Source organism: Trichosurus vulpecula, chromosome 3 (assembly GCF_011100635.1).
Source record: "Trichosurus vulpecula isolate mTriVul1 chromosome 3, mTriVul1.pri, whole genome shotgun sequence".
NCBI lineage: Eukaryota > Metazoa > Chordata > Mammalia > Diprotodontia > Phalangeridae > Trichosurus > Trichosurus vulpecula.
In genome coordinates, this window is record NC_050575.1 from 259576181 (window position 1) to 259594417 (window position 18237).

Sequence of the window (18237 nt, forward strand, 5' to 3'; positions counted from 1 at the left end):
AGGCAGCACAGTGAGTAGAGCACCGGCCCTGGAGTCAGGAGGATCTGAATTCAAATCTGGCATTAAATACTTGACCACTTACTAGCTGTGTGACCTTGGGCAAGTCACTTTACCCCAATTGCCCTGCCTTCCCCCCCCAAAAGAAAAAAGAATAAGAAAAAAACATTTACAGTAATAGCAGCTCATAATTTCACTATACTTTACAGCTACAAAATGTGCCATTCCTGTTATCTCCCTTGAACCTCCCCACAACCTTGTGAAGGACTTCCCATTTCTATACTTCTTTCAGGTTTGCAAAGTGCTCTCCTCAACATTCCCTGTGAGGTAGATGGTACAGGTATTATTAGTCCCATTTCACAGATGAAGGGAAGGGAAGCGATTTTCCCAAAGTTTCCCAGCTATTGAGTAGTAGGAGCAGCACTTGAATTCGAGACTTTCTGCTCTTTCACTTCTTCATAAGGATCACTAAGTTCCTGGGCTGAAGGGGAACCAAGGTGCCATCTTGTCCATCTTCCTAACTCTCTGTGGGCCTGCCCCTAAGCTATTCTAGACACATGGTAGGGGCAGATGAGAAAAGAGAGAGGTAAAGGCTATTTCTTTATTAAAGGGAGTTAATGCTGTAGCTTACTTTGGGACTCTATTGCCATGTCCACCCCCAGGTCACCTATTCCCTTACGGATGTGAGGCTACCAAGAACAACCCCAAAGGCAGCAGCTGGTATCCCTGGTTACCTTTGCCTAACAGCTCATTACTGTTACATACATAGCCAGCATTCCCACTTTTAACCTCTCCCTCCGCATCTCTCCCCTACCTTCTACCCTCACTCCATGGCTTTCCATGTTTCTACGGCTTCTCTTGTTCTAGAGGCCAGGATCTCCTATTCCACCCTCAGAACATCCAATGCCTTTCATATTTCTTTTGCCATTCTTTCAGGTCCTCTTTGTCCCACTTCTCTTCTCTCTTCCATTCCTCCTCCTTCTTCTCTTTCTCCTCCTTACTAATATAGATGGTATTGCTGAACAATTCCAGACAGGAGTTGAAGGACACACAGTAAAGTGTGAAGCAGAGGTGCCGCTTGCCAAGAGGGCCCAAGTAGTTATTTTAATCATGTGGAACAGCTCCCTTTTCATGGAAAATTTTCTACTCCAACACCTGTGGCCATTAAAAGAGCTCTATTCCACCCTGAGGTCAGGGGTGTCAGCCTTGCAGGACCTGGACAGCAGCCAGTTTAGGTAATTATTCCTGCTGCTTTCCTCTCCTTCTCTCCCCTCCCACAAGCCTATAGTGAGCACAGTGGGAGTAGTTAGTTCTTGATTTCTGCCCTCAGCACTTGTTGGCAGGAATGTCTGTGGGGCCACATCTTTTCATCTCCTTTCTTCCCTCCCTACTCCCAGCAGCCATTTGAAATTCAGGGGAGTAGAATGAAGGAGCTTCTGAGGTTATAGACATTTTTTTTTCTTCAACCCTATAATTCATGTAATAGTAATATTCAGAGCTGGAAAGGACCTTAGAAATCATCTAGTCTAATTTCTTCAATTTTTCTGTTGGTCCCTAAAGCTGGAGCATACCAAATGCATCATGAAAAAAAGAGAAACTGTCAACATACTATACATTCCACTGTCTCTGAAGCTATTCTTATGAAACTGAATATAATAGTTGAAGGAACTAAATGCAAAACTTCATTCTTCTTTTGCTCCTTAGAAAATAGCTAGAGGACATTGAATATGTTTTTTAAAAATGTTCTGTAGGAGGAACAGGGGACTTCTCTGATTGTTGACTATATCTATACCTTTCTTTTATGACCCAAGTTTCTTTATCCTTAGCCTTGTCCAGCTCAGTCTAGCCCAATATATTTCAGTTTAACCCAGCCCAGATTAGCCCAGCAAAGCCCAGTTCAACTTAGATCAAATTAGTCTAGTTTAGCTCAACCCAGCTCAGCCCAGTCTTGCCCAATCCAGCCTGGCCCAGTGAGGCTCAAGTCAGCCTAAATCAGCTCAGCTCAGGTCAACTTTATTTAGTTTAGTTAAACTTGTCCCAGATCAGATCAGATCAGTCCAGGCTTCTTAAACTTTTTCTGTTTGAGACCCCTTTTCACATTTTGGCAGCATTGGTTAGTGTTGCATGGTGCAGTGCAAAGTGCAACAAGGCTGCAATGAAGTTGTATGACGCAATACAGGTAAGCACTGCCAGAAACACATTGGGTTCATTATGAATTTGATTTGTAATTAATTTTTGGTCCCTGTACTTTCAGAAATTTTTTACTGCTGCCAAATTTTCGTCGCCCCGTATGGGTCATGACACACAGTTTAAGAAGCATTGGCTAGTCGAAGAAGTGACAATGACTTGGATAGGAACAACTTTGGTGACTTTGTCCTCTGTACATGTTGGTTTTCACAAATGACCTATTCCAACCTTGCTTTTGCTACAGCTTAAATTCATTGCAAGCCAGTCAAATTTAGTAAACATTTATTGAGTGTCTGCTTTGTGCAAGACACTATCCTCATTGCTGAAGGAGATATGGAGATAAATATGACACTGGCCATCATATACATGAGCAGCTTCAATATGAAGGGGAATAAAAGTACATGAGAGAGGTACAAAGTAAATGCTATGGGAATTATTTAGAGAGAGAGATCACATTCATGTGTTTTAAAAGGCTCTGCGCAGAAAGTAACAATTGACCTGGGTAGTGATGGGCAGATTGCAATATGCAGAGGTGAAACAACATAGTGGTAAGAGTGATGATGGGGAGTGGTATTATGTGTGTTTATTGGAGAGTAGGGGAGGTTCTAGGTATAAGGAGTATTGGGAGAAAATGGTACAAGGTCAAGAAAATCGAGGACATGTTTGGAGGATGGCAAGGGGAAAATATGGCAGGAGCTTTGAGTGTGAAGAAGGGACTATGGTTAAGTAAGGGCATCAAAGCAGAAGGTTTTCAAATTGTGAAGGGCCTTGAATGCCAGGCTAGAGTTGACACTTGATTTAATTTGGAGCCAATGTAGAATTTTGAGCAGGGCAGCAACATCAGAGCTATACCTTAAGAAAATCAGTCTGGCAAATGGTGTTTATGATAGACTGGAGAGGGGGATGGAGAGGAGAGAAGGCTTCTTTTTGAAGGAGGAAATGGAAAATAGGTTTTCCTATTTCCATCTTTTGTGTAATAACACTTTAATGGTTAAATGTCCCCTTGACATTTTTTTTGAATTGACACTTTTACCCGATCTTTTTGTTATTTGCATTGAGTTTCAAAGCTCATCAGAGCTCAAAGGACCCAGCAAGGGGATAAAACAATGTATCCATAAAGATTTATTAATCTCCTGGTGATACAAAGAAAAAAGTGAAATAATTCCTGCCCTCAAGGAGCTTACGTTCTATTTGGGTGGAGACAACAAGAACATACTGTATATAGGCACATATAAACTGTGTAGAATATAGACACAAGGTAATTGGGTGAAGAAGAATTCATTAGCTGCTGGGAATTTCAGGAAAGGTGTCATGTAGAAGGTGGTATTTGAGTTGAACCTGGAAGGAAATTAGGGATTCCAAAAGGTGATGGTAAGGAAGGGGTACATTTCAAGTATGGAACACAGCAAGGACATGGGAGACGGGATGTCATGCATGAGAAACTGTAAGAACTTTAGGTAAAGATCTGGAGAGACAGCCCGGTAGCATTCGAAGTCTTCTGGCTCTGACACAGCAGCTGAGTGACCTTTTCAGGCTCAGTTTCTTTATATGTAAAATAGGGACAGGAATATTTGCACTAGCTACTTGTCAGGGTTACTGTGAGGGAAGTGCTTTGTAAAGCAATACAAAGATCTGAGCTGTCATGGGCTATACCAGCATGTTAGAGTGGAAAGAGGACTGGATTTGGAATTAGTTCAATTCCTTACTCCTAGGACTATCCTTTCTAGGCCTCAGTTTCCTCATCTGTAAAGGGAGGAAATTGATCTGGATGGTATTCAAGGTCCCTTTCACCTCTAAATCTATGATCTTAAGGTATTTTCATTGGAGGATTATTTCAATCCCATAAACCAGCCTTGTTCCGAGATGAGAGGAGAACAGGCTTTGATGTCTTGCCTCTGGACTGAGTTGATTGAGTAGAGAGCCATGAAAAGCCTCTCTGGCTGAGCCCATTTTTGTTCCAGAGTTAACTGCAGGATACAGAGAAGATATGGATCAGGCAAAAGTCAGGAATTATCCAAAGGCCTGGCTGGGGCAAGGGAACCAATACTGACTCCTGGAACCTGGGGAATCTTAGGTTCCTGGGTGATTCAGGGCCCTTCAGATCATTTAATCTACTCTCCTGCTTCTGGGCATGAAGATATCCATAGCAGCTGCTTACGCCCTTATTTATTTCATTTTAAAAATGTTTTATTGACTTTTGCTTTTACATAATGATTATTTCTACATATTAACAATCATCCTCTTCTCCTCAGAATCAAACTCTCCCTTGCAACAAAGAAAAAGTTAAGGAAGAACATTGTGCCTGATGATGTGTGCAAAATTCTGCCTGAGTGGTATTCTCATTATCTATTTTGTAGTACAATAATTATTTTTTTAAAAAATTGTTTTTAAATTTAGATTTAATTATTCTGAACTTGACAAACACAAATATAAATATTTCCATAGACAAAGAACAGAAAAAAATTGCACATGAAACTAAGAATTTCATTGTGTTCAACTCACTTTAAAGATATGTGTGTGTATCTATAGATATAGACATACACATATGTAGATATACTTAGTATACATATGTATAAATATGAATGTGTGTGCATGTCCACACATATATTCAATTCATCATGTTGATTCCAAAGTTTCCTATTTGTGTTGCCCTCTGAATTTCCTTCTGATCTTTTTTGTATATTGTCTTTCATTGAAGCTTTTTTCTTTCTTTCTTTAATTTTAGCATCAATACCACTGGCTTCCTTCTTCCTCTAAAGTCTCTCCTCCCTTCCCCCCCCCACCACCCCAGAAAAAATTCTCTCTCTTGTAACAAGTTAGCATAGTCAAGCAAAACAAATCCACAATTGGCCATGCCCAAAAATGTATGTCTCGTTCTGCACTTCAGTCTGCTACTTCTCTGTCAAGAGGAAGGAAGCATGCTTCATCATTGGTCTTTTGGAATGTTTGTTATTCATTACATTGATCAGAGTATGTAAGTTTTTTAAAATTACTTTTCTTTACAATGTTTTAGTCATTGTATAATTTGTTCTCTTGGCTTTACTCACTTCATTCTTTATCAGTTCCTAGAAGTCTTTCCGGGTTTCTCTGAAGCTATCTCTTTATTTCTTACAGTATGATAATATTTCATTACTTTCATATACCATGATTGGTTCACTCAGTCCTGGTTGATAGATACCCATTTAGTTTCCAGTTTTTTTACTATGACTGGTTTCCTTCAAGTCTCATCTAAAATCTAAGCTTCTATAAAAATCCTTTTCTAGCCTCAGTACCCCTTAATGTTTAATCTCTTCCCTCTGACATTTTCTCCAATTTATCAGCTACATCTACATCTGTATCTGTATCATTATCTATCTATCCATCTAGCCATCTTGCTATATCTATCCCTTGTTTGTATATAGTTTGCATGTTGTGTCCCACATTTTATTATGAGGACCTTGAGGTCCAGTGATTATTTTTACCTTTCTTTTTATCCTCAAAGCTTAGTACAGTGCTTGGCACATAGTAGGCACTTAATACATACTTGTTGACTTGATAACAAAAAATGATATTATGAATGTTTTTGTATATATGATCCTTTCCTTTTTCTTCGATCTCTTTGGTAGATACACCTAGTAGTGGTATCCCTAGGTCAAGTGTGTGTAGAATTTAGTTATTTGGGGTCTAATTCCAAAGATTTTTCAGAATGGCCCACAAAATTCATGGCTACACCAACAGGGCATTAGTTTGCCTGCTCTTCTACTTAATAATAATTGCAAAGCTTAAAATTTGCAAAATGCTTTATATAGATTAATTTATTTTTAAATTTTTCCTCCAAAAAATTTTCCTTTCCTTTGTTAAAATCTTTGCTAATCTGATGGTTATGAATTAGAACCTCAGAGCTAATTTGATTTGCATTTCTCTTATTAATGAAGCATTTTTTAATGTAGCCATTGATAGTTCACTTTTCTTCTTTCAAAAACTTCCTGCTCATGTCTTTTGAATATTTATCTATTGGGGAATGGCACTTAGTCATATATTTGAATCCATTTTCAATATGTCTTAGATATCTGGCCTTCATCAGAGAAAATCGATATGAAGATTTGTGCCACTTAAATGTTTCCCTTCTAATTTTAGCTGCATTGATTTTGTTTGTACAAAAACTTTTAAATTTCAATTAATTAAAATTATACATTTTACCTTCTGTAATCCTTTCTATCCATTGTTTGGTTATGGGCTCTTTCTTCCCTTACTCATAGTTATGAAAGGTATTTCCTTCTTTGTTTCTCTAATTTGTTTATGGCCTATGGTGTATCATTTTTTTTATCTGTCATAAATTCATTTGAAACTTATCTTTGTACATGTTATGAAAGGTTAGCCTGCCTGATATTTGCTAGTTTGATTTCCAGTTTCCCCAACAGTTTTGTTAGTTAGTCCTTGCTCCAGTAGTTGGGGTCTCTGGGTTTATCAAGTAATATGTTTCTACGTCTATTTGTTACTCAATGTTGTATACCTAATCTGTACTACAGATCGATTTTTAATAATTTTGATGATTACTGATTTGCAGTATAATTTGGAATCTGATACTGCCAATCACCACTTGTTTCCTACTTTTCCTTATTATTTTCCTTGAGATTTTTGACCAATTGTTCCAGGTGAATTTTATTATTATTTTTTCTAGATCTATAATGTAATCCTTTGGCAGTTTTAATGGTGTAGCCCTGAATTAGCAAATTCCTTGACCTGGTTTTCAAGTGTTTTGTTTTTTTTTTTTGCATTTTCTTCTCTTTTTTTTTCAGTCTTCTGATTTTGTTCTAAAGTTTCTTGTCTCTTAGAGTCATTGATCTTGTTCTAATTTTCAGAGAATTCATTACTTCTGTAAAATTTTCTACTTTCTGTTCTAAACTTTGTATTATCTTTTCATCTCTTTCCTCTAGATATATTATTTCACTTATAATTCTATTAAAAGTATCTCTTGCTTTATTTCTTCCAGGTCCTTGTGTTTAAGCTACTTTTTCCCCCTCTAAAGAACTGTTTCTAGTTTTTCTAGAATTTTCTTCTAGGATTACCTCTTGGGTATATTTTATCCCATAATATTTCTTCAAAGAGCTCTGTCTTCTTCTGTTTATTTATATTTAGGGCATCCAGTGGTACAGTGGACAGAGCACTAGGCCCAAAATTAGGAAAACCTGAGTTCTAATCCAGCCTTGAACACTTACTAGCTATGAGAACCCGGGCAAATTACAACCCCTGTCTATATCAGTTTTCTTATCTATAAAATGGGTGTGGATAATAATAGCATCTACCTCCTGGGGTTGTTCTCAAGATAAAATGAAATATTTGTAATGGGCTTAGCATAGTGCTTGGCACTTAATACATGCTTGTTTCCTTCATGTCTTCATATTGTCAGCCTCGATTCCTAATTTAGGTTTTTGTGCTGCCAGTTTCCACCCCTTCTTGCACTCTTGAATAAGGTGGTCAGACCCTGTTTGGTCTTGACTTTGATTTCCTGGGTTCCCATTAGTGGATTTCTACGGCCTCTCCTGATACGATTGCATTTGGAGCACTGGCAGATGTCAGCATCCCTGGACAGAGTTCCATAGTAGGCTTTCTTCAGTCAGGATGCTGATGAATGCTTCTGAGTTCCTTTTTGGTGTTTGGCTCTTCTTCCTCTGTCTTTGTTATTGGTTTGTCAACTATTCAATTCAACTTCTTCTTAGTGATCTTTTAATTTACATTGTTCTATCCATGTGGGTCATTCTTTTGGTTCTTCTTCAGGGGGAAATCATTTTGCATAAGTTCATTATAAGAATTTCTCTGAATTTCTTATTATTTGTCATTTCTCACTGTGCAATAATGTTACTTTATGTTCATATACCATAGTTTGTTCAGCTATCCTCTAATTAATGGGAGCTCACTTGTTTCTGGGTTGTTTTTTTTTGCCACCACAAAAATATGTCTATAAATACGTTGGTGTATATTGGACCTTTGTTTCTATCCTTGTTTCTTAAGAAACTTCACACCTGGATTATTTCCTGGTTGGGCTAGTTGGGTTGGATATTTAGGGAAGAACCAAAGGATTTAGCATGTAATGGAGTCCTCTAATAGCTGGGCCATATACCTCAGAAATACAACCAGTGAATGGTGGAGGGGAAGGGGAAGATGGAGGCTCTCACTGAGCCCATGAAAGAATTAGCATCTTTGTAACCTAGGAAGGGCATCTGACCATGATATTCCTAAACTCAAGCTGCTTAGGAGAAGCTTCTCAGCTTATTCTAAGTTGTACTTTGCAGCAGGAGAGATTTTAGTTAGATATTAAAAAGCAGACTGGAATTTCATTATAATGCTATCTCCATGGTCCCACTGTTATGGGTGAAACCAGGTTAGAACCAAGTATTTACATTAATTTACACTAATAAGCCTCCTTGGATTGAGGTGGATGCCTTACAGGAATGCCTGCTCCTCATATATTTGCCTAGTGAAATCCGACCCAATCTTGAAGTTCCAGTTCAAAGGTTGCCTCTTCCATAATGTCTTCCCAGATCTTCACTGGTAACCATGCTCTTTGTCCTTCTGCTGTCTGAAAATACTAGCTTTGTACTTCTTATTTGGCATTTGTACACAGATTATGACAATAAAAAGCTGTATGTGATGTTACTTATCTCCCAGACTAGATTATAAACTATTTGAAGGCAAGAATATATCTCACACATGATTATAAAAATACAGATCATTTCTCACAATAGACAACTAATAAATATTTACTGAATGAATATTGGATACAGGATTATAACCAGTAGTATGATAATGGAGTCCCACTATATTGTCTGCTAATAAGGTTTATCTTAATAACTTAGATCTCTCTGTAGCACACTAAGTTTACAAAGTGCCTTTCCTCTCAAAAACCCTGTGAGGGAGAGAGTATAAGTATTATGATTTCCATTTCATAAGTAAGGAAATTGAAGTTCAGAAACTTAAAGTCATAACTAGCATCAGAGGAAAGGTTTTGATGCAGATCTCTTGACTTCAAGTCCAACAGGGCTCTTATAGCTCTATGTTTTCTTTTTAGGCTTCAGAAGCAAGTTCTGACTCTGTCTCTGAGATTGGCAAGGTCTACCTTAAATTCCATCCTTCTCTCCTCTATCCAGGTGTAATCACTTACCTGTTCTGAGTGTGTCCTTTGGGCTGCCCCTGTCCTAGTATTAGTTCCTGCTTGAATAGAGAATAACATGAGAAAACTCTCACTGGGCTAGAACTTCCCCTAGGTATCATACTCACTTTACTGTATTCTGACTGCTCACCCATCAATCCATGAGCATTTATTAAGCACCACTTATCTGTGAGTCACTGTGCCATGTATTGGGGATACAAGGACAAAAATGAAACAATCCCTGCCCTCAAGGACCTTATAGTCCAGAGTGGTAACTAATGTGTGGAGGCTTCCCTTACATGATTGATGTCTGATCACCACACTGCTCTGACCTCTGGTGGCATCCCTTGTTTTGTCTGCCTTGACTTTATTGACTGCCTGCTTTTGTAACCATCTGGTTCTCTTTGTTCTCTCACTTGCTTGGTGTGTTCACTACACCATCTAGCATCTGGATGTTTAGGGAATATTCTTTCATTGGCCTCGCACCGTCGCCATAGCTACCGAGAGATTATAAGCCTCATTTCTTGTTATTTAGAAAAATGGCTTTGATTTATATGAATGCTCTCTTTTCTCCTCGAAATTGGAAATGCAGTGAGGGGAAGGGACCGTGTCTTTTTTTGTTTGTTGTGAACAGTATTCATAGCATACTGTGGGCATTTAATGAACTTATCAGTGAAAGGTATGGATACTTAGTCATCATAGGCTTTGGGGCATTCGGGGACAGGCACCAAGGGAGGGAGGTGAGGAAGGACCAATGAAAATTCCGGGTTTGCTGAATCCTCCTCCCATTCCTCTGTTTCCTCCTGCCTCCTCCCATTCCTTTGTTGTTTTAAAGCAGGAGTGGGGTATATACATATGTATATATATAAAAACACATATGTATATATATTTAAAATAGAGTCACTAATTCATAGACAAAAAATCAATCAAAATTCAATGATAAAAAGGCAAATGAATTTAAGATTTTTATCTATAGATACAGTGCTTGTCCCCTTTAAAAAATTAAGATCAGAGTACGAAACACCAAACTCTAACCACTGAATACAATATAACAACCGTATCAAACATTTATCAAGCACGCACTGTGTACAGAGCTCTGGGAAGAGATATGGTTTAGATAAGATAGGGTAACTGTTCATAGAGCTTACACATTAGTAGATCTAATAAATAAATATTCAATCTCTTTCTATTCTACTTATTTCTATTCTGGTTAATTCATGGAGGGAAATAAAAAAGAGAAGGGAGTGATGGAAATGCAGTAGACACAGAAGAAGGAAATAAAGAGGACTTCATTAATTTTAAGTATTCATGACAGTGACAGAAGCGCATCTTAGTGGGCAGCTCAGTGGTTACAGTGCTATGCCTGGCATCTGGAAGACTCCTCTTCCTGAGTTCAAATCTGGCCTCAGACACTTACTAGCTGTGTGACCTTGGGCAAGTCATTTAACCCTCAGTTCCTCATCTGTAAAATGAGCTGGAGAAGGGAATAGCAAACTATTACAGTATCTTTGCCAAGAAAACCCCAAATGCTGCCACAAAGAGTTGGGCGTGACTGAAAAACGACAGGAACCCTTAGTGGCAAAGTCCAATCAAAAAGTCAAGGGGCAAAATATCTTTTAAAGATTTTATATATACATATACATATATACATGTGTGTGTGTGTGTGTGTGTGTGTATACATGTGCACAGCCAGATTAGTTATAAAATGTTTTGATTCCCCTCTCAGATTTAGAAGCCCTGATGTTCTTGAAACTCTTTTTCTCATTTTCAGTGTAGAAAGTCCTCAGTTAACTACTTTGGCAAGGGAATCTCAACTATTTTAAAAAGTAAAAGAATCTATTATGGAATAATTCCTCCATTTTATGGCTCTTTATGTTATGGCTAGTAAGCACTTAATGCTGTGTTGCAAATTTGCAACTATAAGCATAAAGAATGACTTAAGATTTTAGAGCTAGAAAAAACTTTTAGAGAACATATATTCCAACCTCCTCATTTTATAGATAGGAAAACAGATCCTTAGAGGGAAGCAACTTATACAAGGCCGCATAGCTAGTAGATGGTGTGCTAGAATTAAAAGCCAGGCCTTCTAACTACAAAACCAGCATTTTCCCATGAATACATCTTGGAATTTGCCCCAGGACCAGATGGAAACAAGGCAAGGCCGTATTTAACTTTGGGGCTGGAGATTTCCCACCCCTGTTGAATTGTGTTGATGTAAATTACAATTTAGTTCAACAAACATTCATATTTGTGCATACTCTGCGCAAGGAAATCATGGTATAGTGGATGGAGGGATGAATTTGGAGTTAGGAAGAGCTGGGTTCAAGCTCTTCCTCTGACACACTCTGTGTCATCGTGGGCAACTTAATCTCTCAGCGCCTCCAGACAACTTACAGGCTATAAGTTGCTGATTTGTATCAGTACAAGCGGTTTCCGTATCAGTTGTTTCTTTCACTAATGAAATTGTAGGTCTGTTTAAAAAAAAGGCTAGGGAATGCAGGGTGCTGTAATAAGCACTGAACAGTGATATTTCTCTGATTGAGATATGATTGAACTTGATGGCAAGATATGATTCATCTAATATGTCACAGTTAACTAATATGATGCTGGTACTTGTCACTCTTCAGTGTGTAAAGGGCCTAAATTTAGAAAGTATAATTAGAAAGACCTGATCTTTCTTTGTAAACTTTGGAGCATGATATAAATGCAAATGTTTCTTATGTGATCTTTTAACATTGAACTCTGAAGGTCCAAGGCAGCTTGGACCAAGGATTAGGGATGGATGGGGGCACATAGAGAAAGTCAGAGCCTAGAATAGGTTCCAGGTCAGAAATACTCCATTCAGCTTAACAAAGGCATGCAGGTGGGACAAAGAATCCCTAGAGAGGACCCCTAGCTGAAATCTCAGGTTTGATGTTGTTTAGTAATTTTTTTCAGCTGTGTCTGACTCCTTGCAATCCCATTTAGGGTTTTCTTGGCAGAGACGCTATAGTGGTTTGCCATTTCTTTCTCTAGCACATTTTACAGATGAAGAAACTGAAGCAAACATGGTTAAGCAGCTTGTCCAGGATGACACAACTAAATAAACGTCTGAGGCTGGCTTTGAGCTGATGAAGACGAATCTTTCTGACTCAGGGCCCAGTACTCTATCCATTGTACCATCCAGCTGACCTGAGATCTCTAGAGAGGGTTGGCAAGTAGGTCATGATCATGTATTCTACATTTCTTTGTTTCTCTGCCAGTAAGACATTACATTTAAATAAATCCTTATTTTGTCATTAAAATTTACATACTCACTTGGACTGGAACATACAGGACATTGTGGAGAATAATGCGAAATCAGATTGGTAAAATAGAATAGGTTCAAGGCAGATTATGAAGGGCTTTCAATGCCAAACAGAGGACTTCTGTTTTTTGTTCTAGAGACAATAGGGAGCCACTGAAGTTCCTTGTGAAAGGAAGCAACATGGTCAGATTTATGCTTAAGGAATATTAATTTAGTAGCTGTATGAAGGATGAATTAGAAAGAGGAGAGACTTGTATCAGGGACATAAAAGTGGAATTGTTATGCTAGTCGAGGCAAGAGGTGATCAGAAACAGAACCAGGACAATGGTCATTTGAGTGGAAAGGTGAGGATGGTGTGAGAGATGTGGTGGCAGTAGAATCAACAAAACCTTCATTCATAGAGCACCAGCCCTGGAGTCAGGAGGACCTGAGTTCAAATCTGGCCTCAGACACTTGACACACTAGCTGTGTGACCTTGGGCAAGTCACTTAACCCCAATTGCCCTGCCTTTCCCCCTCCAATAAAAGCCCAACCCCCCCAAAAACCCTTTGTTCATTCTATAAATATTTATTAAACACCTACTGCATATAGAATACTGTACTAGGAGCTGGAGAAATCAAGAAACGGCCCTTGCTTATAAATGAATAGGCAGAATATCGGAGAAGTGAGTATGGAGCTGGATTTGACCATAGGAGTAAGACAAGAAGATGACTGGGGATTTAATGAGAATGGAACAATTTCTCACTCAATTGTTCTAAACTGAGGATTCTGCTCAAGACACTACATAGAATGGGGATAGATGCTGATCAACTCAATCCTCCAAAAAGTTTTCGCTAACTTACAGTCTAAATCATTAGTCAAACGCCATTGTCTACATCCCTAACTAGTCCCTTTTCATTCTAACTTTGCCTAATCTAACCTGACCTGTTTGCCCTTTTGTCTCCAGAGGCCCTGGGTGTATACCAGACAGCAGAAGCTGAAGTTATGCTGTGAGGAGTTTTTGTCCTCCACTTCTCAGAACAGGGAAATGAGGCAGAAGGAGGGGAAATTACTTTCCTGAGGTCATCCAGTCAATGAACGGACAGAACCAAGGATGAATCCTGAGCCCTCACCACGAAGACCAAGAATGTATAGAACCTTATTTGATGACCAAATAATTGCTTCCCTGAATCTGAAGGCCCGCTGCCCAAATCCTATAGACCCTCCTCCTTTCATTCAGTTGGTGTCTGGAGCCTAAAATCGGAGGTGCCTGCAACAGGACCCTTACACTTCAATTCATAGATCCTAGTCTTTCTATGGATAATCTGCTGAATCAGACACCCTATTTCCCAATGGACTGCTCTCTTTTATTATCTCCACCCCCTTCTTGCACTAGACTCGTCTTGGTTCCTGTTGGTTACATGTGAATTTCCTGGGAGCCGGGGGATGTAGGGGTTCTCAATTTCTGTTCAACTGGTTGCTCCCTGATTGGGCCCACATTTTGACCCCACAGTTGCCTGTTGCTGCTAGAACCCTCTATCACCCTCTGACTCAGCTGACAGGGGGACAGACAATGGCATTTTACATCAACCTGGGATATCAGGAGCCGGCCTTATCCAGCAATGTTTTTCTATTAGTCTAACACTCCATTGTGCATCCCCTTATCAGCTGAAATGTTGATGTAATGCCTGGCTTAGAAGTGGCTTTTGCTTCAGCACTTGAGTAGCTCATCTTATTGGGGGAGGGGAAGGGGGCCGGAAGAGCCCATTTATCAGGATTCTCATGAGAATTGACCCCTTCCCTCCTCCCAAAGGGTGGTGGGGAGTAGAAAATTCCCAGCCAGTCCCTGATGCTTACTGTTCTTTCTCTGACCCAGTGCCTCCCCCTGCCCTCCACCCTGCCTCCCCCAAGCACTTAGGCCCACCATAAGTAGTGGCCTGTCTTATAAGCCTGGTTTGAATTCTTGGGTCCTAGCTCTCCTGTCCTTCTTTGGGGTTTCTGCAATACCCTTCTACATTACATAGATGCAAGGAACTTCCTTAGTGTTTTTGTTTGGAAAGAATATGAGTGTCTTTGTTAAGAGCATACTTGGAATTTCGGAATTACTCTGTCATCATGACATTTTAAAACTTTATCTTCTCACCAAAATTTCCATATCCATTTGCATTGTTATCAAATCACTCAATCAACAAGCATTTATTAAATGCTTACAATGTGCCTGGTACTGGATGGATAGTATAGTTTAGTTACTTAAAATAACCCAATCGTCTTCTAATAGTCTTCTAAGGGAAAGCAAATGATCATTGGGTCCATTTTACAGAAGGGCTAACAAGTATAAAGAGAAAAAGGATATCCATAAATGGTATTGTTTACTAACTTCTTTATAATGTCTTAGGCACGCCATAGCATGGGCAGCTAGATGGCACAGTGGATAGAGTGCCAGTCCTGGAGTCAAGAAGACTTGTGTTCAAATCCAGCCTGAGACACTGATTAGATGTGACCCTGGGCAAGTCACTTAACCCTCTCTTTATCTGTAAAATGAGCTAGAGAAGACATGGCATGGCAAGACATGGCAAACCATTCCAGTATCTTTGCCAAGAAAATCCCAAATGGGGTCATGAAAAGTCAAACATAACTTACAACAACAACTCCATAGCAAATCAGACAATCTATGCAATGTCAAACTTTAAGGGACATGGGGCCGTATTAGTCACTATGAATGGATGACTAGCCACTATTTATGTAGAATTTAAAGGTTTACAAAGCACTTTCCTCATACCAGCTAACCTAACTTAGCATGACTGGTTATGTGACTAGGTTTATGGCCCAGGGAAGCTTCCAGTTATTGGTAGTCCCATTTCACAGATGACAAAATAGACCCAGAGATGTTAAGTGGCTTGTCTATGGTCAAAACGGAAGAATAAAACAATGTGGTCTCTGCCTCCTGCCTCCCTGTCTCCCCTCCCCGCCCCCCTGCCCCAGTAAACCTGGGACCCAATTTTCCGTGAGTACGCACAGCAGAGGGAAGAATAGTCACATATGTAGAACATATTATTAAAGAGGCATACACATGGAAAGTGTGAGACAACTCAAGTCTCCAGTGCTGAAGGACCCTTCAATCCTTCCTTTTCCCTTGGTTTTCTCACACTGATATCTATCCCCTGGACACAGTGTTTTTGCTAAGCAGGTTGCTCAGGAGGGCTCCCTGGCCTGGTCCCTTCTGCGGAGTAACCTGACTGTAAGATGCCATAAAAATCAGTGGATCCAGAGACCCCTGATCAACCCCCCGCCCCCACACATATACACATACATATATATACACATATATGTATACATACACATATGTATATGAGTACACATCCATGGACATAGATACAAGATAATTTTTTTATGGGAAGGGTACTAGCAACTCAGGAGGTGGGATAAGGAAAAGTTTAATGTAGAAGATGTTATTTGATGTGAGTGTTGAAGGAAATGAAGGATTCTAAAAGGTAAGGGTAAAGGGAGAGTATACCAGGCATGGGACATGGCCAGTACAAAACTTGCCTGTAGAAAATGGAGTGTCATGAATGAAAAATAATAGGAAAGGCCAGGTTGAATACTTGTTGATTTATTGATGGAATCATTGGAAGGGATTAATGTATAATGATAGAAATGTACATATAACGATAGAATGTATGTATAATGATAGAAAGAATCATGATATATTTTGAATAGATAGAAAGATTCATGATATATTTTGAATATCAGTGAAGCCTGCTATCCTTTGCTATCTCTACAAGACCATCCCACTCTCTCTTTTAATCATACGGCATATACCGTTGATGATGTATTTCAGAAACTTTATGAGCTGAGGTCATCATTGGTAAAATACAGCAGCCTGCTTATATCCTTCATGTAGCTTTCCATTGCCTTTTGGGTCACCTGGGATTGTGATTCTTCTGGGATCATGATATTTTCTGATTTATGGTCATGTAGGACAGACTCTAGGCTATCTCCAGTAAATTCTAGTTTATCTACAGTGAAACATGAGACAATTCACGCAAGCTTGCTGGAGCCATGCATAATGAGGTGGTATGATAGGCATGTGTTAGCTACACTGGGTTTGAATATGTCTGAAACTTACTTTTGCCTAATGCAGGAAGACTTCCTAGAGAAGATCAACTTTAAAGGGGAGTAATTTAGGCTGGACAGTGAAAAGAGATAGGGTATTTCACCTATGAACTAGGAAGGTCAACCCTAGGGCCTCAAGAGAAAATAGCCAGGAAGGATTGGAGGGAGTGAGCCGTAGAAAGAGGTGGTCCTTTTCTTCTGAAATTATCATCAAATGAGAGATTGTATGTAAAATGCTCTGTAAATTTTAAAAAGATAAACACGAGGTATTATCACTGGTGTGGGTAGAGTTCAGGGCTTGGCCTCTGATCCCAGCTCTGTCTCTACTAATGACTTCTTGAATGACTTTGGACCTGTCAGCTTTAGTTCTTCATCAGCTCTAGTTTAGAATTATTTTAAGAGACCATAAAGAAAAATAATCTTAATGCAACACCAGTGCTCAGTGATATAAACAGTATTTTCATTGAACCTTTACTAAGGCAATTTTTCCTTCTACATGTATGTGCTTCAAGATTTATCACCTTTTCCAGTACTGGGGAGCATTTTCTTTTATCCCTTCAGATACATTGGACCAGAATGAATGAATGAATATAGCATTTGTCAAGTGTTTACTTAATCAATCAATTAATAAACTTTTATTAAGTGCCTCCTATGTGCCAGGTACCGTATTAAGCACTGGGTATCTAAAAAGGGACAAAACACAGTACCTGCCCTCAAGGAGCTTACAATTTAATGGAGGAGATAGCATGCAAATAAATGTACACATAGCAAGCTATATACAGGGTACAATTGTGTGTTTGTCCTTCATCTTCAAAGAGAAGCAATGACATCATGGGGTAATACCTTGTGAGTGAAGCAGAGTTGCACAAAGTCAACAGCTTCACTCTCTCTTCCAAAGTCATCAAAGTCCGGTAGCAAGACAAAAGTCTTGATGACTGACAATGGCCCAGGATGCAAAGGATGACCTTGGAATTAAGAACAGTTAGGGAAGACTTCCTGTAGAAGGCATGGTTTTAGTTGCAATTTAAAGGAAGCCAGGTAGGTCGGTAGTGAGAGTGGAGGAGGGAGAGCATTCCAGGCATGGAGGACAGTCAGAGAAAATACTTGGAGCAGAGACACTTGTTATATATGTCATAATGGGGCTTCTAGTTCTGTTATAGATTAGGCTAGATGAACATTGAGGTCTCTTTTAACTCTGAAATTCTGTAATTCTATGAATGTTGACACTTCCTGGGACAGTGATTAGGAATTGGGACCTTGGAAGACAGGACATGGTAGGTTTTTGTTGACAACTGCAAGATGAAGGTAGACATGGGAAGGAAGATGTCCTCCAAAGCTTACTTGGGGAGGGAAGACTTACTCTGGTAATGGATAGATGACCATAGAGCACCTGTGCTTGTTCTGAGGGGAGACTGGGTCTGGGACAAAAGTAAGGAGAGATCTAGGGGAAGATCTGGGAGATCTAGGGAAGAGATGGGATGTGATGAGGAAGAGAAATTAAAGATGATGTCTCCATGCATCATACCAAGAGGGTCTTGGAACTATA